The 23,513-nt window shown below is 42.7% G+C and overlaps 1 protein-coding gene across 3 annotated transcripts in view; it reads right to left on the bottom strand.

Moving 5' to 3' along the window:
* Positions 1 to 23,513, bottom strand: part of eefsec (eukaryotic elongation factor, selenocysteine-tRNA-specific) — a 254,466-nt gene that overhangs the window by 227,518 nt on the left and 3,435 nt on the right. The window lies entirely within an intron of this gene.

Genomic DNA, 23,513 nt, shown 5'->3' with positions numbered 1-23,513 from the left:
CAATGTCAGTGAAACCCTATATGTATTTTGTATCTGGAGGCTAGTTGTCCAAGTTAAAATTCTAATAGTTAGAATCTCAACCAGCATTAGTAATAGGCAGTTGCAAAGCCATGCCACTTCCCTCCATTTTCAACAGTGATGAATGAAAGATGTACCAGAACTCAACAATTATACACACGGTCAGGCCTTGAACATTGTCACAGCTTCCTAAGAGGAGAACATCTTGCTGGATTAAGTTTCATATTTAGCCTTTTCAACTTCTGCTTGATGAATGGCAGAAAAATATAAATATGGTTCTGGAAACAAACCACTACAAGTAGGCGGCCGAAAAACAAGTCATTTCTTAGATCCACTGTAAAAGCTTAGCACTATGCGACTGAATTAGTCACAAACAAAATACAGATGGTTAAAGTGAGATAGCTTTACAGAGCTCACAGGGATGCGGGTACATCATATTTGAAACAGAAATTAAATAAGAACTTGGATTTAAAGAACTCAAGGAACTCTTGAACTTTTATTCCCTTTTCATTGCCAACAATTTGCTACAAAGGGAAATGAAACTCATTGTATGGACATTGCAATTATCCCTACGGTTTTTGTATTCTTTGGAGAAATGAAAAGCAGTACATTTTTCCCCACAAACGCACATTTGTTTTGGAAAGGCTTGATGTTAATTGGATGGAGTGCCATCGAGACCAGAAGGTCCTGGGTTTGATTCACAAGTTGGAGACACAAGGAAATGCAGATGCTGGAATCTTAAACAAAACAAGAAGCGCTGGAAGAACTCAGTGGGTAAGGAAGCATCTGCAGTGGGAATGGATTGATGATGTTTCAGGTCAGGGACCTCGTTCACTGATGCGCTGAGTAACTCCAGTACTTTGTGTCCTGCTCAATAAACAGGTCTTGCTCCAATTATAAAAGGCTCTGATCAGCCCTCATCTGCATTACCGTGCCTGTGTCTGGTCTTCCCACATGAAGAAAAATACATTTGAGAGCACAGTAAAGGCTCACCAGGTTGACTTCGTGGAAGGAAAATTTGCTGCGAGGAGTTAAGTGACAGGATTGTAAAACTCCAGGCCATAGCCTTAAATTGAGAGGGGAGAGATTAACTAAATCCCCTGTCCATTCCCTCTACAGATGGGCAGCCAGTGGTGAGGCTGTCTGTGTGGAGTTTGCACGTTCTCCCTATAATCGTGTGGGTTTCCTCCCACATCCCAAAGAAATGTGGGTTTGTGAGGTAATTGGCTTCTGGAAATTGCCCCTGGTGTATAGGAAGTGGATGAGAAAGTTGGATAACATAGAATTAGTGTGAATTGGTGATCAATAGTGGACTTGGTGGGCCAAAGGGCCTGTTTTCATGCTGTATCTCTATACTAAACGAAGATGCTGCCTGCCCCACTGAGTTCTTCCAACACTGCTTTACTCAAGATTCCAATATCTGCAATTCCTTCCATCTCCTATTTCGTATGTTCTTTATAAATTAATAGAGATTGGAGAATCGGTGACTGAGCATGGTGGGGGGGGGGGGGGGGGGGGGTCCATGGAAAGAAGAAACAAACTAATGTTCAAGAAAAATTAAAAATGAATTAGACATGATGGAAAATATTCAAGAGACAATGGAATGCTTATAATGGTTGAGTTTGGCCTAATTTCTACCTTCTCCAGCACCCCCTCCCAAAAACCAAATATTTTTTTTCATTCAGAAAACATGGTGAATGAAAGTATTCTGAGTTCCTACAATTCGTCTACTTGACTAATAATACTGAATGTAATGCACAGAATATTAAGAAATATATATGCGGTGGCCCCATGATGTAACCCTAATACACCATTCTGACACAACAGTCATTGTCTGAGCCTCCCTCACACAAAGAAACCACTTAAAACATCCTCTATGTAACACATTTTTTGTATTGCTCCCAATGATAGTGTTATGTAGCAGAACAGAGAACCCACTGTATTTTGTAAGCAGCCAAGGAAATTAGGGACTTGGAAGGTTTGCATAAGCTCTTTGCAAATTCAGACAAGAGAAGCAACACAAACCATGATTTCACATGAATCTATCTTCGCTGGGCATTGCTAATGGAATTGTTACTTGACAAGGTAGAACACTAAATGCTGGAGTAATTCAGCGAGTCAGACTGCGTCTCTGGAGGACACGGACACGTGTTTTTTCGGATCAGGACCCTTCTTCAAGCACGTGGCTGTGGTAACGCGTCCAGTTTCAACCTGGAAAGGGTGCAGAGAAGATTTACAAAAATATTGCCAGGACTCAAGGGCCTGAGCTATAGGAAGTGGTTGAGCAGGCTAGGACTCTAGGACAGGAGGATGAGGGGTGATCTTATAGAGACGTATAAGATCATGAGGAGAATAGGTAGGGTGAATGCACAGTCTTTTACCTAGCGTTGGGGAATCAAGAATCAGAGGGCATAGGTTTAGGGTGAAAGGGAAAATATTTAATAGGAACCCTAAGGGCAACCTTTTCACTCAGAAGGTGATGGATATATGAAATATGCTGCCAGAAGAGGTAGTTGACACAGATACTATAACAATGTTTAAGAAACATTTAGACAGGTACATGGATAGGATAGGTTTAGAAGGAAATAGGTCAAACACAGGCAGGTGGGACCAGTGTAGATGGGACGTTAGTCGGTGTGGGCAATGTGGGCCGATGGGCCTGTTTCCAAACTGTATGATTCTATGACTCTAGGTCACACATGGCCAAAGAGCAGAAGAGGAGCAGGAATCACAGAGGAGAGAGGTTCTCACAGAACTACCGCCAGAGAGAGAGAAAACTTTGTCAAAGTAGGCATACTTTGGGGAGAGTCCTTTGAAGAGATTACCAAAGAAGGAGCGAGATTCCCTGAAGAACTTGACGGGTAAAATGCACTGCTTGCTGTGACAATGAGTCAGAGGAGAACAATCAACAGTGACTCCATTATCCAAATGTAGCCAGAGAATAGTAGTCACTCCGTAACTAGCTTCGGCATTCCTGGAGCAAGGAATGGGAGGGGAGGAAGAGGCCTTCAACCTGAGTGTACTGCTTTAAACTGCATTCCTGTGGCCCCTACTGGAAAATGTGCATGCACTCATGTTCATCAGGTGCTATCAGGATTGTTCTTGGTTAGGGCGCTCCCAGGCAGGGACAGAAGAAAGTTACTGAGAATTGTAGTCCTCTTGTATCCCTATTGCTTTGTTTTGTTATTAAACAGGAGAGGCTGCACTTGCATAAAGTTATTTAACACATGGGTCACCAAAGATCGAACTCAGAACTGGGATATTATAAACTAAAGCTCATAGGAAGATTAGAAAAAAGCCTACATTAATCAATTACACAATATTAACAGTGCAATTACAAAATAAGTTACACAGACACAAGTAGGGCGGTACAGTTGCTGCCCCACAGTACCAGAGACCAGGATTCAATCCTCACCTCGGGTAATGTCTGTTTGCACGCTCTCCCTATGATCATGTGGGTTTCCTCCGAGTGCTCCGGTTTCCTCCCACAGCCCAAAAAGCATGCAGGTTTGTAGATTAATTGGCCTCTGTAAATTGCCCGTAGAATGTAGGGAGTGAATGAGAAAATTAGATAACATAGAATTAGCATGAATGGGTGATAGATGGATTGAATTTGCGTCGGTATGGACTCAGTGGATCGAAGGGCCTGTTTCCATGCTGCATTTCTAAACTCTCTGAACTAAACTTTATAAGTCACTTCACACATGGCTCACCAAAGATTGAAATCAGAACTGGGATGTTAAAAGCTTAAGCAGTCAGTGGAAGATTAAAATAATTTGCTTTAATCATTAAAAAAATTACATAACATGAACAGAATCTCCTTCATTCAGCAAGTGATGATAATATGCCATTGATCAGCAGGTAAATACCATGGTGACAATTGCCCCCACATGTACGGAAGTGGGGATAACATAGAACTAGTGTGAACGGGTGATCCACAGTCAGTATTACCATGCTGTATCTTTCAATCATTCAACTAATGGGAGAACAAACACGTTGAGGAGAAAAGATTAGAAGATGATAAGAGTGAGGTGAGGAAAAGTGGTGAGAATTTTGTGGAGCACAAAAACCCGTGTACGCCAACTGGCCAAATGGCCTTTTTCTCTCTGCAGCAAGTGCTACAAAATATTGAAACAATACAGTGTAAAATGTTGTAACTGTTTATAAAATTGCATGCAAGGTGCTATAAGGGAATTATAACAGATTTTCTTTTACTAGTTCAATCCTGACCCGAAATACTACCTATCTAGTTTTTCCAGGGATGCTGCCTGACCCGCTGAGTTAGTGTCCTGAGATTGCAAGCATAATTTTCAACATTGTTTACATGGTTTCATAGATAAAGATATCTGCATATTTGGATTAATTTTGCAAAATGGAGACCATAAAGGTTTATTAATTTACAGGTACCTGTCCACTCATTTGCTCAAGGATAAATAAACTTTCAACCAAACCCCTTGATATACTAATGTTGCCCTGAAGAGAATAGACAATAGACAATAGGCGCAGGGGCAGGCCATTCGGCCCTTCGAGCCAGCACCACCATTCAATGTGATCGTGGCTGATCATTCTCAATCAGTACCCCGTTCCTGCCTTCTCCCCATACCCCCTGACTCCACTATCCTTAAGAGTATCTCTCTTGAATGCAATCAGAGAATTGGCCTTCATGGTACAAAGGAGAGCCAGTCTATTTTCTCACGTGATTATTACATTATTGCATAAAATGCTAGTGTTCCCCCAGGGTCTTTGGAGACAACGGCTGCTTCTATTGCCAATATTAACTAACTTCACTAATAAAAACATTATGCAGTCATTAATGCGGCACAGTGGTGCAGCGGTAGAGTTACCTCCTTACAGCGCCAGAGACCTGACTACGGGTGCTGTCAGTACGGAGTTTGTACGTTCTCCCTGTGACCGCGTGGTTTTCCTCAGCTGCTCTGGTTCCCTCCCACATTCCAAAGATGTCCAGGTTTGTAGGCTAATTCACTTTGGTAATATTGTAAATTGTCTCTAGTGTGCAGGATAGTGCTAGTGTTCGGAGATTGCTGGACAGCGCGGACTCGGTGGCCGAAAGGTCTGTTTCCACACTCTAAAGTCTAAAGTAAAATACACTGCTGTTTGTAAGAGCTTTCTATGCACGACATGCTGTTACACTCCCCACATTAAAACAGCAACTACATGTCAAGAGTTTTCCCTTTGGCTGAAAAGCTCTTTGAAATGCCTAGAGGTTATGAAAGGTGTTATAAAAGTGTAAATTCTCCTTATCTTTTAATTGTTGTGAACAAACTCAGCAGACTGGCATTTCCTTGCTGGTGTCTGCACCATGGAATCAAACAGCACAGAAATAGGCCCTTCAGTCCAACTTGTCCATGCCAACATCTAAGTCAGTCCCATTTCCCCACGTTTGACCCACATCCCTCTAAACCTTTCCAATCCATGTGCCTATCCAAGTGTCTTTTAAATGTTGTTATAGTACCTGCCTCAACTACCTCCTCTGGCAGCTCGTTCCATACACCCACCACATTCTGGGTGAAAAAGCTGCCTCTCAGGTTCTTATTAATTCTATTGTGTAAGGGCTGGGTACTGCACAGGGATGTATCTCATCACTCTCCAGCAATCTGATGTTGAGGGAGTGCCAGCAAGAATCAAAAGCAATGCAAACTGTACACATCATGGTGTCATTTCACTTACATGGTTTTTGTCAAAATCCCTCTGCATCAAAATGGGCATCCGGTTCAAGTGTAACTCAGAGCCCAAAATTCAGCTGAATCGGACACTTGCCAACTCTGCAGCATAGACACAAGGTCAATCGCATGAGTCAATTCATTACCCTTTCATCCATTAATCAGTTTTCAAACATAAAAAACATTTAGCAAAGAAAAATGCCTCTCATGAGAAACAAGAGCTTATTCATTCATTAAACATACAGTGTTTCTCTAACTAGCTTCCTTCATTGTTGAAAACTTGATTGAATATAATTCTTTGATCACCCCCCACGCTTAAACAGAATGTCCCTTGGTAACTTAAAGTAGGAAGGAGTGGGTAGGAGAATCATTTAACAATTAATATATACATCAATTTGGAATTATTACTATTTCTGGTGCCTTGGTGGTAGCAACATCTACCTGCTAGTGGAAGGACAGAATACAATTGTAAGCAGTGGCCAGATCTGATAGCACAAGAGATCTGAAACTCTTGCCAGCATGGTAACAAAGGCCCCAATGTCAAGGGCTAATTCAGGTGATCAAGCTCCCTTCTCTTAGTGTCAATTTAAGACTTCCGCAGAGGAATCTTATGTAGTGACTGAAAGACCTAAAAGAGAGGAAACAATTACTGTCATTGGAATCAGTATTGCCGTCTGCCCCGCCATGCAGTTACCCCGCCCCAAAGTAGAAGATTTTGATCTCAGACAGCAGACCCCAAATGGCCCTCGGGGTTTTGATTTCAGACAAATTACACTGTGGGAAAACTGATGATAATATTAGTCAGCAAGTGCAACTCTGAAAGCATTGTCTAAAGTCTATAAGGCGATGCTTGTATGACAATGAATCTCTCTCTTTGCAGCACTTCGGATATTCTCTTTCCGCTCTTTTTTAAGTATGCCAACTGACATCATCAATGTGGCATGGTTGTTTATAGCAGCGAATAAAGTGAGACTGTCCCCTTTCTACACACTAGCATTTCTGCATCCTAAAGGTTACCTTATTTAAAGGAGGATCTAAAAGGGCAAAGAAATACATTTCTATTTAATTTTGTTCAATACCACATTGGTAATGTAAAATACATATATTGGACGCTATGCGTTTCCACAATTTGGCCTGTTTAAACTATTAGTAGCCTTCCTGTGATATGCAAGGGTGTTACTTCTATTTCCAATTAGGATTACAATGACTTTTTCCACTACACAACACTAACACACTTTAAAGGAGAAGTCCAGGGCAACTTTTTGTGCTAAACAAAGAGAGCGGTGAGTGCCTGGAATGCACTGCCAGGGTTGGTGGTTGAGGCAGATACCATTGTGGCATTTAAGAGGCTTTAGGATAGGCATATGATTATGCAGGGAATGGAGGGATATGGATTATGCGCCGGTAAAAAAGAGTTGGTCTTGGCATCGTGTTGGGCAGACTTATGGGTCAAAGGGGCTGTTCTTGTGCTAAACCTCAACTTTGACAGTCTTTGGTTGCACTAAGGTCTTCGGGATTTTTTTTGCACTAGTATTGAGGTCATTAATTGATTTAATTTTTATTTATTGTATATTATCTACGTGTGTATTATGTTGACAAGCTTGATATGCTGCTGCAAGCAAGACTTTCATTGTTCCATCGTTGGTACATATGTTAATTGACTGCAGTTTTATCATGTGGATCCCGATTTTTTCAGTACGACGATCCGCTTCCATTTTATTTTCCTTATGATTTGTTAGCCTTCCATTTGATTTTCTACAAGAAGTTTAAAAAAAAATCAGTGGTCAGGGTCAATATCCTTCATCCTTCATCACTTGCCTCCAACCCTCCAAAAACATTTAAATTAAAACAATCTACAGGCTCATATTTTATTGTTGAAAGAACATTGACGGGATGAGTCAAAGTATTCAGCAGAATCTTGCAGAATGGCGTTGACCTCTTAAATTTCCTAATTAGGATTGCAGTGACTTTTTCCACCACACAACACTAACATCAGCTTTGACTATTTTTGGTTGCACTAAGTACTTGAGGCTTTTTTTGCACTGATATTGGATTATTAGTCAATTGATTTTTAGTTTATCATATATTATCTATGGGCGCTGTGTTTACAGTCTTGTTATACTGCTGCAAATAAGAATTTCATTGTTCCATTGTCGGTACATATTAACAGTTAAACACTCGACTCCAGTTTTATCATGTAGATCTCAGTTTTTTCAGTATTTGATGTTAGGCCTCCATATGATTTTCCATGAGAGGCTAAATAAAACTCAATAGCCTGGCTCTCTATCTTTTCTTTCCACCCACCACCACTTCCCACCAACCCACCAAAAAAATAGCTTAAAATAAAAGTAAACTGCACGCTTATTTTGAAGACTGAAAGAAAATTGAAAGGATGAGTCAAAGTGTTCTGCAGAATCTTGCAGAATGACATTGTCCTCTTATAGTTGCCGTCGACTGACTGCTGTAACCATGACTCTTTGTTTAATACATGCTTCGGAATTAGGAAAAGGACAGTTAAGAGGATAGAATTTCAAAATGTGCTTCAAATTGTTCTGGTTAGGATTCAGGTTTCCACTAAAATTCCACTGCAGGGGCCACAATGTAAAATCTTTCATGAAGCAATGTAATTGAATATAATAGTTCCTTTTTCACCCCATTAAAAAAAGTATTCCGTGACATATTTAAGAGTAGCAATCTGGTGTGGTTTTATTAATACAGTGGAATAATTTTTGCTTTGCTTATCAGCAACAGCAAGTATTTTTAGTTAGGGGTCGAAAACTCCACCTGTGGGTAACCCAATTTAAAATCAGGTTTCTTAAATATTTTTTACCACAAAGATCTTTAAAACCATGCTGACTAGTATCTGTACATCCAAGAACATTCTAACAACACAATCGGTAGAATTTCAAAGACGTGCAGGTTTGTAGGTTAACTGGCTTCTGTAAATTGTCCCTAGTGTGTAGAATAGAACTAGTGTGCAGGTGATCACTGGTTGGCGCGGATTCAGTGGGCTGAAGGGCCTGTTTCTAGGCTGCATCTCTAAAACTAAAACTAAAACTAGGATGTTGACATTTAAATGAAGGAGCTGGACAAGATTATTTCTTTGGCCAAGCCTGATTTAAATTAAATGAATACGGATCAGCATAAAACAGGATGGAAAACATGATCTTTAATGCTTTCAATTATAAATGATTTATTTTCTCCCCATTTCCCAACTCTTCTCGTCACCTACCACAATCTAACCTATTGTCTTGGTTCAGACAATTCTACCCAGATTTGTCTGATATTATGGGATTAGCTCGTTGCTAATGTACGATATGATTTGTTGGATACCATGTAGAACAAGCATTTCACTATATCTCTGTACATGTGACAATAAAGAAACCATTGAAACCATCAAGAGTTATTTTAAATTTTGTTGGATAATCATTCAGAAATCTCCACAAATGGGTAATATCCAGGTGAGGCAGTATCTGTGCCGACCTAATGTTTCTGATCGGCAACCCTTCATTAGACCATTAAGTCTGCTTCTTTCTCCGCAAGCGCTGCCTGACCAGCTGAGAATTCCAGGTACTTTGTGTCAGATTTCAAGCATTTGCAGCATTTTAATTTTGGATCTTCAAAGTGATTGTGTAGCCAAAATATTATTGACCATCCGTGAACCCCCACCAACATCCCCATTTCCTCACCTAACAACATTTAAAAGACATTTGGACAGAAACATGGATAGGTTTAAAGGGGTACGGGCCAAATGTGGGCAGGTAGGACTAGTGTAGATGGCGCATCTTGGTCAGCATGGGCAAGTTGGGTCAATGGGTCTGTTTCCATGCTGTAAGACTCTATGACAGTGACTCTACAACTACCCTCAACATCTCCATTCTCTTGTCGATAGAATCAGTAGCCAACCAGCACTCAAATGTCAATGCTCATATCAGTCAACACATGAAGGCAACCAGTTGGGTATCCCACAATGTACAGTATGAACATTGAATTTTCCAATTCCATGTCTCTTTCCCTCTCCTACCTGATCTTCAAGATTCTCTCCCTTTGTTCATTTTCCATCCCTTCCCCCTCATTACCTAGACGCTCACGCTCCCCCACCTTGTTCTACCTGTCCATCTCCCACATACCTGTCTGCCTGGGTTTCCTCTGCCTTGGTTCATCTTTCCTATCCTTTACCCCACCTGGTTCCATCTGCTCATCATCCCTCCCGGATCTGGTTCCCCCTATCACCTGCCAGCATCTGTCTCTATCCTTCCCCCCAAACCCTCTTCCATCGGGCTCTGCCTGCGCATCAACCACTCCACCTCCTCCTCACCTGCATCTACCTGTCACCTAACCCGACACTGTCTCCACCCCTCCCTAACCTGGCTCTATCTGCCCATCATTCCCCCACTACCTCACTTGGTTGCATCCATCACCTACTTAATCTATCTCCATCCCACTTGTGTATACTGGCTACCATTTCTCTACATTCTCAGTAGCAATGCAGGGTCTTAGTCCAAAATGTCATCCATCACTTTGCCTCCACAGATGCTGCTTGACCCAGTGAATTCATTTTTGTTTGCTCCAGATTCCAATACCTGCAGTCTCTTGTGTCACCCACATCCTATCTGCTTCATCCCAATTTTTCCTTTCCCAGAACTGCACATCACGGCATCAGTGCCCCATTCCTCTGTGGCCATGGCTTTGTACGTCCATGTCAAACAGTCTGCTTTCCTTCACTGTCACATGCTTCTTCACTTTCTCTGATCTCCCGTTGCATGCCCTCAATGTTCTTATTTGTTTTTTCCAACAACGTGACTGAGCTGATGAAAACTGTGTTCTGGATCTATCCCTGGCCAACGATAAAGCAAATAACCTCAGCCTGTTCCTCAGGGGCATGTGCAATAGGGACAAAGTCCTCCCCACTTATCAATAAACATTTTACATTCATGTCCATATGCACATATGTGCAATATGCATCTGTTTAAAGTGTCCCTACCAGAACAGTCAAATTTAAATGCCTGTACACGCCTTGTTGCTCCTCAATCTGCTTCAAATTATGAGTTGACTTTTGTCCAGCCAAATGCTGTTTGTAGCATGATGCTGCCCTAGATAATTCTGTAGTTGCCAATGTTAGAGGGAAAAAAATTAATGCACAACACACACATGCACACTTCCATCTGTATCTGGAGTAACCCCCATAACTGAACAACTGCCTTCAGTGGCCCTGCGAGACAAAGTTGTGAAGTTGTAATTTTTGTTTTAATGGTGTAGATTGCATAGAAAGAACTTCATTCCAATTGCATGGGTTGCTGCAATGGAAACTAAATATAAATCTCTTGCTCAACATCATGAAAGTTGCCAAATTATTGTTAAAAGTTCATCCAGTTTAATAGTGCCATTCAGACAAAGAAACCCACCTGGCCCAATTTTTCCCACAATCCTGCCCTCCTTTCGCCCTCCATTCCCCCAAACCCACCTATATCCTTTTCTCTGGCTTCACATTTCATGCCTCTTATTTTCTTATCTCACAACCTTTTGTCTTTTCATCACTGGCCATCTACAACCATCTGTCAATCAACCCCACCCACCTGTGTCTACCTATCACTTGCTAGCTTTTGCCCTGTCCCCTCCTCTCTTCCTGCTTTCTCCCCTCTACTACAATCAATCTGAAGAAAGCTCCCAACCCAAAACTTGTTTAAGTCCACCAGAGATGCTGCCGGATCCACAGAGTTAATCCAGCACTTTGTGTCTTTTTCTAGTCTAACATATGATTCTCTGATATACATTTTATGACGGGCTTTTAATGCACTCAGAAATACAAACAATTCCTACCAAAGGTGAGCACGCAGTCACAGCTTTGGGATGTGGGAGATGCTGCCTCACAGTGTCAGAGACCTGGGTTCAATCCTGACCTCGGGTGCTGTCTCCGTGGATTTTGTACGTTCTCCCTGTGACCACATGTGTGTCTTCCTGGTGCTCCAGTTTCCTCCCACATCTCAAGGATATGTGGGTTTGTAGGTCAATTGGCCCTCTGTAAATTGTCCCGAGTGTGTAGGGAGTGGATGAGAAAGTGGGATAACAGAGAATTGGTGTGAACGGGCGATTGATGGTCAGCGTGGACTTGGTGGGCCGAAGAGCCTGTTTCCATGTTGCTTCTCTAAACTAAATCTCTGCCGCGAGGCAAGATATTTAAGGAGACCATTGGTCTTTCAAGAAATGTCCTGCTCAAATAATATACGCCAAGGGGTCTGCTTCAGTTAGCCCATTAAATTATGTTATATCTATCAAAGTCAAGTTAAGTTTTTCAAGACACACTCAGGAAGTAACAGTATATTGGAAAAAAATGATAATTCTTCCTTCCAGGATGGCAACAAGGGACAATTGTCATTGGGGAGGAAAGCACAACAATGTTAGACTTGGTCTGGCAGATGCAGTAAAACAAAAATCACGACCATTTTACAGATTCAACATTGCAAAGATAAGACCCATCGGGTAAGGCTGTCCACAGATATTAAAAGATATTAAATGGAGGAGGGGGGGTGCAGCAGGTGGCTAAGAGTACACAGCAAATCAGTTATAGAAAGCTTAGACTGCAAAGCAAAGCTCCCTGTAAACACAATTATACAGGACCAGCACAAATTTTCCGGAAACTGGCAGTCTGGCACCTCCTTCATTCCAGGCAAAATTACGAGTGCACTTGAAACTTCCTGCCATGAAAATTTGGTGCCTAGGTCGGGTGAGGCGGCTGATCTCGACCTCATTGGGACTTTTGTAGCGGACTGGTAGGTCGAATTTGCCACTCTGGAACTCCACCCGGGCCAGAGCCAGCAGATTCATTCCCATAGCCAACTTCCAGGGCTCACTTTGTGGCCGGTTTTGCAGCATTAATGTTTCAAATCAAAAATACTTCGTCAGAACCAGGAAGAAGAGAAAACAAATACAAAGTGCTGGAATAACTCAGCAGGTGAGGCAGTATCTGTGGAAGGAAATGGACAGGCAACATTTACACTGATTTGAAGAGTGGGGAGAAAGCTGGATACTCATCCATATTTACATATCACTTGCTAGACTTTGGCCCACCCCCACCTCTCTTTCCCAGCCTTCTCACCCTTACTACATTCAGTGCGAAAGGAGAAAGTGTCACAGGGAAAATGTGCAAACTCTACATTGACAGCAACCCATGCCAGGATCAAACCCGAGTCTCAGCTGCTGAGAGGCAGCCGCTCTACCAGCTGCACCAATGTGCTGCACTAAAAGAGAATAAATTGCAGTACTCTAGAGAAAATAAGGGGGAATGTGTCTGGGACTGAAAGGATTGCACAGTCGGAAACTAGCATGGATTCAAGGGGCCTAATGGCCTCCTCCTGTGACAGGAGTAAACATAGAAAAGGAATGAAAATGAGGAAGGGTATAAAACAGAGGTGGGAATTCTTTATCTCACAAAAATTAGTCTAAAAAATAAATGCAGACAAGTAAAGACTCTCAGTACCAAATATATAAAATGCACATTCAGGGGAATTGTATGACATAAAAAGGGAAACATTAAATAAATAGGAAACAACCAGAGGGGGAGAAAATCCAACAGGAAATAAGAGGAAGTGTGCTGGATGTTCCTACAGCCTGCTTTCATTAGAATCAGCCATTCTTTTACAGGTTTAATTACAGTAGACTCCCTTCATACTGTAAGGCTGTCTGATATTTTCTAATAATATACGAACATTTAAGTGCTTAAAAGTAAACCCTTTTTGCAGTATATACTCCTACATTAACTTGCAAAAGGCTGCTCTTAATTTTGCAAACGACAGCAACGATAAATTTAAAAATCACTGCCCAATGCAGCTCCCTGGTTAGGCAGCATGCAGTTGCCAGAATCCTTAGTCAAGGGAGGGAATGAAACATCAGGCTGTGGCAATCTGGAGTCCTCTCACAGCAGCTGATGAGGCTTTGGAAGCTGGCTGCCTTCCTAGCCATGGATGACGCACAGAAGAAGGCAAACTATGAGACTCCATCTTTTAAGTATTCAGCCTCAAGTTAAATTTCAGCCAGCTCCTGATGGCTTAGTGGATAAGCCCTTGGTGTGGCACTGAGCCACACTGATCTGGAATGTCCTGGAGTCAATTCACAGCCTGTGCTGAGTTAGCTGACTTTGGCTGGGCTGGCAGGAGAGACCATATAATTAACCTCAGCCCTCCTGAGCAAGGCTTAGGGGAAAAGTCAGCAAACATTCTTGCTCCTATACAGTAATAATTGCACAGTGTAAATGTGCGTGAATGTGGTCACATGCAAGCAACCAAATCCCTCCACAACCCCAAGTCATCCTACCTCGACTTCCTCCAACCTTACTCTCTCTACAATCTCTGCGTTCCTTCAGGTCTGTCTTAGTTTAGTTTAGTGATACAGTGCGGGAAACAGGTCCTTCGTCCTACCGACCCCACGTTGACCAACAATCACCCGTACACTAGTTCTATCCTACACACTAGAGACAATTTATAGAAACCAATTAACCTGCAAATCTGCATGTGTTTGGAAGGTGGGAGGAATCTGGGGCATCCAGAGGGAGAATGTGCAAACTCCATAAAGAGCTGTCCTCTTGTTCATTCATCCATTGCCCTTCTGCTGGGATTGAGATGGTGGCTGAGCAAATGCCAAGCTCACGTTAGCCAGGTTTCTTCAAATTGCTCTCCTCTTTAATACCCACCCCACTGACAAAGCTTCTGATCACCAACCCTCATTTCCTCTTGTTCAGCTCCGTCAAATTTTTGACACATGCATTCCTGCAATGTGCATTGGAACTTCTTTAAACCTGTGCCCTCTGGTGTTCGACATTTCCACCCTGGGAAAATGTTTCTGACGTCTACCCTATCTATGCCATATAAATCTTGAATCACAGATTTGTACACTGTTTTTCCTTAACCACTAGAGACCATTCAAACCTTTTTCAATTATGAAACAATTTTTTTTCATCTCGCCCAGTGGTAATGGTCTTTATTCATTAAGATGAACCTAGCATGAATTATCACTGGTAATCACAAACTATTTGTTCCAGCTCTGCAGTTCTGGCTATCCTCTTACATCTACTGCCATCTGCTGTAAAGCAAAAACTAAAATCAGTAAAGTTCGTTGAAGAGAAAAATAAACTCAAACGACACAAACTGGTGTCCAGTGACAATTCCCCGTCTGTGATTTCAGACCGTGAAACAATTTGAACATTGATGGAGAAAGTAAAAGAGAACTCTGCTCAATGGTTTGTGAAAATGCTATCACAGTGCCCTCCATAATGTTTGGGACAAAGACCCATCATTTATTTATTTGCCTCTGTACTCCACAATTTGAGATTTGTATAAGAAAAAATCACGTGATTAAAGTGCACATTGTCAAATTTTAATAAAGGCCATTTTTATACACTTTGGTTTCATCACGTAGAAATTACAGCTGTGTTCATACATTGCCCCCCCATTTCAGGGCACCATAATGTTTGGAACACAGCAATGTCATGTAAATGAAAGTAGTCATGTTTAGTATTTTGTTGCATATCCTTTGCATGCAATGACTGCTTGAAGTCTGCGATTCATGGACATCACCAGTTGCTGGGTGTCTTCTCTGGTAATGTTCTGCCAGGCCTGTATTGCAGCCATCTTTAGCTTATGCTTGTTTTGGGGACTAGTCCCCTTCACAGTGACGAGGTGACTGGAGGAGACTCACTGTGATGGATGTTTCTTTTTTTTGTTTTGTGTTGGTTTGTGATTGTGTGTGTGTTATTGCTTATTTTTATTGCTCTTATTGTTGGACTGTGGGTAACGGAATTTCTTCCAAAAGACTTGTTTTTTTGGATGACAATAAAGGTTATTCTGATTTCGATTCTGATTCAGTTTTCTCTTCAGCCTATAAAAGGCGTGCTCAATTGGGCTCAGCTCGGGTGATTGACTTGGCCACTCAAGAATTGACCATTTTTTAGCTTTGAAAAACTCCTTTGTAGCTTTAGCAGTATGTTTGGGATCATTGTCTTGCTGCAGAATGAACCACCGGCCAATGAGTTTTGAGGCATTTTTTTGAACGAGCAGACGGGATGTGTCTATACACTTCAGAATTCATTACGCTACTACCATCAGCAATTGTGTCATCAATGACGATAAGTGAGCCAGTACCTTCAGCAGCCATACATGCCCAGGCCATAACACCCCCACCACCGTGTTTCACAGATGAGGTGGTATGCTTTGGATCTTGGGCAGTTCATACTTTGCTCTTGCCATCACTCTGATATAAGTTCATCTTCTTCTCATCTGTCCACAAGACCTTTTTCCAGAACTGTGATTGCTCTTTTAAGTACTTCTTGGCAAACTGTAACCTGGCCACCCTATTTTTGTGGCTAACCAGTGGTTTGCATCTTGCAGTGTAGCCTCTGTATTTCTGTTCATGAAGTCTTCTGCGGACTGTGGTCATTGACGAATCCACACTTGACTCCTGAAGAGTGTTTCTGATCTGTCGGCCAGGTGTTTGGTGATTTTTCTTTATAATAGAGAGAATTCTTCTGTCATCAGCTGTGGAGGTCTTCCTTGGCCTACCAGTCCCTTCGCGATTAGTAAGTTCACCGGTGCTCTCTTTCTTCTTAATGATGTTCCATGATTTTGGTAAGCCCAAGGTTTGGCTGATGTTTCTAACAGTTTTATTCTTGTTTCTCAGTCTCATAATGGCTTCTTTGACTTTCATTGGCACATCTTTGGTCCTCATGTTGATAAACAGCAATAAAAGTTTCCAAAGGCGATGGAAAGACTGAAGGAAAGACTAGGTGCTAAGAGCTCTCTTACACCTGCATTATGCTAACATTATCCCACTTTTCAAGAAAGGAGCGAGAGAGAAAACGGGGAATTACAGACCAGTTAGCCTGACATCAGTGGTGGGGAAGATGCTGGAGTCAATTATTAAAGAGGTAATAACGGTGCATTTGGATAGCAGTAAAAGGATAAGTCCAAGTCAGCATGGATTTATGAAAGGGAAATCATGCTTGACTAATCTTCTGGAATTTTTTGTGGATGTGACAAGTAAAATGGATGAAGGGGAGCCAGTGGATGTAGTGTATCTAGACTTTCAGAAAGCCTTTGATAAGGTCCTACACGGGAGATTGGTGAGCAAAATTAGATTAGGGTATTGGGGGTAGGGTGTTGACATGGATAGAAAATTGGTTGGCAGACAGGAAGCAAAGAGTAGGAGTAAACGGGTCCTTTTCAGAATGGCAGGCAGTGGTGAGTGGAGTGTCGCACGGCTCGGTGTTGGGGCCGCAACTATTCACCATATATATTAATGATATGGATGAGGGAATTAGAAGCAACACTAGCAAGTTTGCGGATGACACAACGTTGGGTGGCAGTGTGAACTGTGAAGAGGATGTTAGGAGGTTGCAGGGTGACCTGGACAGGTTGAGTGAGTGGGCCGATGCGTAGCAGATGCAATATAATATAGATAAATGTGAGGTTATCCACTTTGGCGGCAAAAACAAGGAGGCAGATTATTATCTCAATGGTGTTAGGTTAGATAAGGGGGAAGTGCAGCGAGACCTGGGTGTCCTTATACACCAGTCACTGAAAGTTGGCGTGCTGGTACAGCAGGCAGTGAAGAAAGCTCATGGCATGTTGGCCTTCATAACGAGAGGATTTCAGTATAGGAGTAAAGAGGTTCTTCTGCAGTTGTATAGGGCCCTGGTAAAACCACATCTGGAGTATTGTGTACAGTTTTGGTCACCTAATTTGAGGAAGGACATCCTTGTAATTGAGGCAGTGCAGCGTAGGTTCACGAGATTAATCCCTGGGATGGCGGGACTGTCATATGAGGAAAGATTGAAAAGACTAGGCTTGTATTCACTGGAGTTTAGAAGGATGAGAGGGGATCATATAGAGACATGTAAAATTACAAGCTAGATGCAGGAAAAATATTCCCAATGTTGGGCGAGTCCAGAACCAGGGGCCACAGTCTCAGAATAAAGGGGAGGCCATTTAAAACTGAGGTGAGAAGGAGCTTTTTCACCCATAGAGTTGTGAATTTGTGGAATTCTCTGCCACAGAGGGCAGTGGAGGCCAAATCACTGAATGGATTTAAGAGTTAGATAGAGTTCTAGAGGCTAGTGGAATCAAGGGATATGGGGAGAATGCAGGCACGGGTTATTGATTGTGGACGATCAGCCATGAGCACAATGAATGGCGGTGCTGGCTCGAAGGGCCGATTGGCTTCCTCCTGCACCTATTTTCTATGTTTCTAAGGAGGCATTTAAACACACCTGAGCAATTACAAACACCTGTGAAGCCATGTGTCCCAAACATTATGGTGCCCTGAAATGGGGGAACTATGTATAAACACAGCTGTAATTTCTACATGGTGAAACCAAAATGTATACAAATACCCTTTAATAAAATCTGACAATGTGCACTTTAACCACACGTGATTTTTTTTCTATTACAAACCTCAAATTGTGGAGTACAGAGGCAAATACATGATGGGTGTTTGTCCCAAACATTATGGAGGGCACTGTAGATCTGTTTGATTAAGAAAGTCAATTTTAATAAATAGAAAATTATTTTAGAGCTCAAATCAACCTTTGCATCATTAGAGTCCCAAAGCATTTTGAAGATAATTAAATATATATGAAGTGTGTAGACACTTCTGTAATGGTTAAACAAAGCCACCAATTAACACACAGGTTTCACAAATAAGAAAAAAAATCAGATGTTTATATAATGATTTTATAAATTTTGGTTAAGAAAATGATAGAAGGGACTTAAAGGATGATCCATTAATGTCAGAGTCAAACAGCACGGAAACAAGTCCTAATGCCCAACTTGCCCACACCGACCAACATGCCCCATCTACACTAGTCCCACCTGTCGGCGCTTGGCCCATATCCCTCTTAACCTTTCCTATCCAGGTACCTGTCTAAATGTTTCTTAAACATTGCAATAGTACCTGCAAAACAATGTGGTTGGTTTTTAACCACCCCCTGAACTTTCCTCGCAATTACCAAGGGTACTTGCAGATGGACAATACTGATTTTACAAGTACCCTCCACATCTTATCAATGGGACACAAAGGCACGTCAGTGATGGGTGGATTTGGAGGTAGTGTGCATCATCTGCTGTTGATGCTGAATGCTCAACAACACAGGGGGTTAAGCTTCTCAATGTTAACCCAGTGCTCTTTCTCCAGCTGAGTGGTCATGGGCCGGGGATTCCCAGCAGTCAATTTCACATTTTCATATTCCCGAATCTTTTGTGGTAATCCTTTAGGTAAAGAATGTCTGTTTTGGGAATCTGGAGCCAGGCATGCAAACAAACCCCTCAATACTTTAGAGACCCAAGGAATTGCAGATACTGGAATATTGAGCAAAACACAAGGTGCTGGAGGTATTCAGCGGGTCAGGCAGCATCTGTAGAGGGAAAGGACAGACGACGCTGCAGGTCGAGACCCTTCTTCAGAGACTTCTATATGAGGCACGCCTCATGTAGATTTGTAGGAAGGAACTGCAGATGTTGGTTTACACTGAAGATAAACAAAATGCTGGAGTAACTCAGCAGGTCAGGCAGCATCTCGGAAGAAAAGTAGGAGGTAATGTTTCAAGTCAGAACCCTTCTTCAAACTGAAAAGTTTCATATAGATGCTTTTGACAGTGAAGAGGGCTATGCCACCTTATGCACTGGACTGAGTCCACCACTCTCTGCAACTTCTTTCATTCCTGTGTGGGTAATTGCCACACCAGGCCATGATGCAACCAGTCAGCATGCTTCAAGATGCCGGCAGTGGCAGAGGGAAGAAAACATAGAAACGTAGAAAATAGGTGCAGGAGTAGGCCATTTGGCCCATCGAGCCACCATTCAATATCATCATGGCTGAGCATCCAAAATCAGTAACCCGTTCTTGCTTTCTCCCCATATCCCTTGATTCCATTAGCCTCAAGAGCTAAATCTCTCTTTCAATCGATGCTGGTGCGCGAGCTGGGGGCTTACCTCCCACGCCCTCAGAGGCGCTCTGGGTTGGCTGCGGGACACGTAGGCCGAACGGACGGAGTGGTTTGAAGCAGTGGAGTGGGCCACTGGAGGTCCTGCAGTAGCCTGTAGCTCCATTAGATCGGGCGCCCCTCTGAGCACGCAGTCTAGTTCTCTGTTACCACACTTTCACACCCATTCCCTACACACTAGGGGCAATTTACAAAGGCCAATTAACCTACAAATCTACAGGCTTTGGGAATGCAGGAGGAAACCGGAGAATCCGGGAGAAAACTTACGCAGTCACAGGGAGAACGTGCAAACTCTACACAACCAGCACCCTAGGTCAGTACCAAACTACCAGATCTCTCTACAAATGCTGCCTGACCTGCTGATTATTACAACATCCTATTTTTATTTCAGGGTACCAGCAGCTGTAGTTTTTTTTCTTTGAAAATGTAATTTTATAGCACATAATTACTTCACCAGCGAAGGAATTTCACTCTAGTTTGGCTGATGCTGAGCAATGTAAAAACACCACCCACAGGAAATTGTTCCACTCCAGTCGAGAAGGAGTTTCTTCTGAAATTAACACTGATTCCTTCATTCCTGCCGGGGTTTAATATTATCATCAATTGGGAAAGCGAAGTCTTCTGCACTTTCCTTGAACTTCAATACCATACTTTAAAACAGTCTAATGAGCCTGTAGAGCGGCAAGTAAGAATTTCATTGTTCAGGGTCATATCCGGAGTACATGACAGATAAGCACTCGAGAATATCAAGATTTAAAATTAACTATTGTCCACTAAAGCAGGGCCAGTGAGTGTGTGGGAGTCTGACCAGACCCGTGGTCTATTGATGTCATTCTTAAAAATAAAAATGCTCACTTTAAAAAAATTTCAAGAAAGTGAAACTTTATTCGACAGATCTGTTGGGCTATCATGCAAAACAAAGCTTTTCACTGTATCTCAATATATGTGACAATAAGAAACCAAAACCGATTCCTGAGAACACAGAGAAGACATGAAAACAGATCCTTTGGCCCACAAAGTCACCCGTTCACACGAGATCTATATTATCCGACTTTCTCATCCACTCCCTACACACTGGGGGCAATTTATAGAAGCTATTTAATCTGCAAGCCCGCACGTCTTTGGGGGAAACCGGAGCACCCAGGAGCAAAACCCAACAGGTTACAAGGAGAGAACATGCAAATGCCACACAGACAATGGTTCAATGGTTTCTTTATTATCACATGCACTAAGGTACAGTGAAATACTTCTTTTGCACACAGAACAGCAAGACTATCACCATACATAGGCACAATCCCCTGGTACGTACAGAACAGCCCACTGATTCAATGTGCAAGAGGTGCCATTGTGGTGCCATTTTACAGTCCCAGCTACAGCTGGCCATAAAGGCCCATTGCAGCCATCGCTTCTATTCCGAACAGTTGTTCCTCTCCTGCACGACCCTCTTCAGTCCTTGCTCCCCAGTTGCACTTCCTGAAGCCAAGATTGAGGGTGCAGATGGTAAGACCCCCCGGTTCTTCTTAGCAGCTCTTTTGTCTACTGCCATCACTGACTCCCTCCATCCTCCTCTCAGATTCCCGGTCTCCAGGGGCTCGCCGGGCCTCCCTCTCCGGGCTGGTTCCCGTTCCGCGACAGGCAAGCCATGCCTGACGTTGGATGTTGATAAGATTTAGCTCAACAGTACCAGAGGTCAGGATCAAAATCAGTCTCCAGTGCTGTGAGGCAGCAGCTCGACCAAAGGTTTGTATTTCGATATCACTGCATTGAATCAAGGGGCAGTGGTATGGTTGGCTAGAAGATATAGATGGTCAGGGCAGAAAAACTGCAAGTCTAATTTACCCAGAGATATGCAAGATATTACATTTGGAAGCACAACATGTCAAGGGAACATACAATAAAAGGCACCATGCAGTGTGGAGGAACAGAGTGAACTTTGGGTATATACCTGCAGATCCTGAAATGCAACACAAAAACCTATGGGATGGAACACAAAGTGCTGGAGTAACTCAGTGGGTCAGACAGCATCTCTGGAGAACATGGATAGGTGATGTTTTGGTTAGGGCCTCTTCCTCAGTCCCGCTGACTTGCTCCAGAACTTTGTGTCTTTTGCTGTCTCTATTGTGCTGTGCTACTGTCTGATTGTAAACAATTTAGAATATTCAACATATTAATTTTTTAATTAGTTTCTTCCGCACTGCTGTTGTGTGACTTTGGTGCCTTCACTTCTGATTGTAACAGTCTGACAACTCACTTTGCAACAACTTAGACCTCTCCAAAGAGACTGCCATTAACCCAGTGATAGTTCATGCTGCAATTCTCCAGCAAGTACAAAACAGGCCTGCCAAATCCATTTGATTCAGGATCTTCCAACAGCTTGCGACTTTGAGATTGGAATAATTAAACAAGTGAGCCTCATGGTTGTGCAGGTGGGCGGGGTGTAAATTCCTGCTGTCCCATGCTTTGAGTTTGCAAATGAGTTGAGCCCATCACCGCTATCACATCCCCTTCCCGCAGGTGCTGCCATGTACTCTTAACTCTATCTCGTTTGGTTATTGCACTATTGTATTTTAGTATTTATATTTTGTGTTACTTCAGATTGCACTACAACCTTGTACTATTCCGCTGTTTTGCACTCGTCGCTGTATTTACTGGAGAGACAAGAGACTGCAGGTGCTGGAATCTTGTGTAAAGCAAACCATTGAAGGATCAGGCAGTATATGTCATGGGAATAATATAATAACTAGGAACTGCAGATGCTAATTTACAACAGAAAGACACAATTTGCTGGAAATATGTCAAGGGAAATGGAAATGATGTTTCAGGTTCACAGGCTCGGCGATCGCTTCGCTCAACACCTGCGCTCAGTCCGCGTTGGCCAAACTGATCTCCCGGTGGCCGAGCACTTCAACTCCCCCTCCCATTCCCAGTCTGACCTTTCTGTCATGGGCCTCCTCCAGTGCCATAGTGAGGCCCACCGGAAATTGGAGGAACAGCACCTCATATTTCGCCTGGGCAGCTTGCAGCCCAGTGGTATGAACATCGACTTCTCCAACTTTAGATAGTTCCTCTGTACCTCTCTTCCCCTCCCCCTTCCCAGATCTCCCTCTATCTTCCTGTCTCCACCTATATCCTTCCTTTGTCCCGCCCCCCTGACATCAGTTTGAAGAAGGGTCTCGACCCGAAACGTCACCCATTCCTTCTCTCCTGAAATGCTGCCTGACCTGCTGAGTTACTCCAGCATTTTGTGAAAAAAGACCCTTCTTCAGTCCTCGTTTCACGGTTTTACTATTCAATTAAAACATGTTTAATTTAGTTTAGAGATACAGTGTGGAAACCGGCCCTTCAGCCCACCGAGTCCACGCTGACCAGCAATCAGCATATAAACTCCATACATTCAGCATCCTTAGTCAGGGTCGAACCAGGTCGTCTGGTACTGTAAGGCAACAACTCTACCACTGCACCACAAATGCCGCCCAGATATTCTAAATATGTCGTATGACATCCTAAACTTTACTTACTCCAATCAACACTCCACACCAATACATCCCCTCAAACTGCTACCCTACCAGAGATTAACTAATTCATTAAAGATCACTAATCACAGCTGCAACAATTCTGGCTGGTGTGGCTCAATACCAAGCCCGGAACAGGACTCTCACAAGTCCAGTTATCTCCTTCCAACAGAACCAAATGAGGTTTTCAGCCTGAATGGTAATTGGAAAAAGACACAGCAACAATGAAACCATCAGACATAATTGTGAATGGAATGCCGAGTAAACTTATCAGCATGCAACTGAGGTTAACTTTGAGGCTGGCCTGAGCTAAAT

This window comes from Rhinoraja longicauda, chromosome 17 (genome assembly GCF_053455715.1).
Source record: "Rhinoraja longicauda isolate Sanriku21f chromosome 17, sRhiLon1.1, whole genome shotgun sequence".
Taxonomy (NCBI): Eukaryota; Metazoa; Chordata; class Chondrichthyes; order Rajiformes; family Arhynchobatidae; genus Rhinoraja; species Rhinoraja longicauda.
The sequence above is the reverse complement of the archived record's forward strand: the minus strand, read 5'-3'. Positions and strand labels throughout refer to the sequence as shown.